The sequence below is a fragment of the Neopelma chrysocephalum genome, unplaced genomic scaffold (assembly GCF_003984885.1).
Source record: "Neopelma chrysocephalum unplaced genomic scaffold, ASM398488v2 Primary Assembly neopelma1_96261, whole genome shotgun sequence".
NCBI classification, from domain to species: Eukaryota; Metazoa; Chordata; class Aves; order Passeriformes; family Pipridae; genus Neopelma; species Neopelma chrysocephalum.
In genome coordinates, this window is record NW_020924910.1 from 35,743 (window position 1) to 36,355 (window position 613).

Genomic DNA, 613 nt, shown 5'->3' on the forward strand with positions numbered 1-613 from the left:
CTGTCCCATGTCCCCTGTGTCCCCCTGGCCCTGTGCCCTCTGTCCCACGTCCTGTGTCCCATGTCCCCTCCCTGAGTGGCCCTGCCACTCCACCACCCCTGCCTGAGTGTCCCCACCACTTCCAGGACATGTCAGTGGGGACAAGGGTGACACCCTGGATCCAGGACCCCCCTGGGGCCACCACCCACCACAGGGACATCGGGGTGGGGACACCAGGTCAGGGCAGCAGGTCACAGGTATAAATATTGGCTAAATAGATTTATTTTCATACAAAGAATACACAGGTCCCCCCCTGGGACACCCCGACCCCGGGGGACATCCCAAGATGTCCCCAACCACCGCTGGGCCGGTCACCACCTCCATGGGCTTCACTGGCAGGATCTGTCCCCATTCCCAGGGTTTGGTGACAACACTGGGTCTCCTCGGTGCCATCCCTGTCCCCTCCGGGGCCACCATGGTGCCCATATCTACCTCAGGGCACCTTGTCACCACCACCCTGCCCTGTGGGACACCCCCAGACTCGTCCCCTGCTCCCTTGCTGGGACATCTCTGGACATTTTGGGGTCCCCCCCCTTGTGCCCTAATACTGTGGCTGGTCCAGACTCCCCTCCCC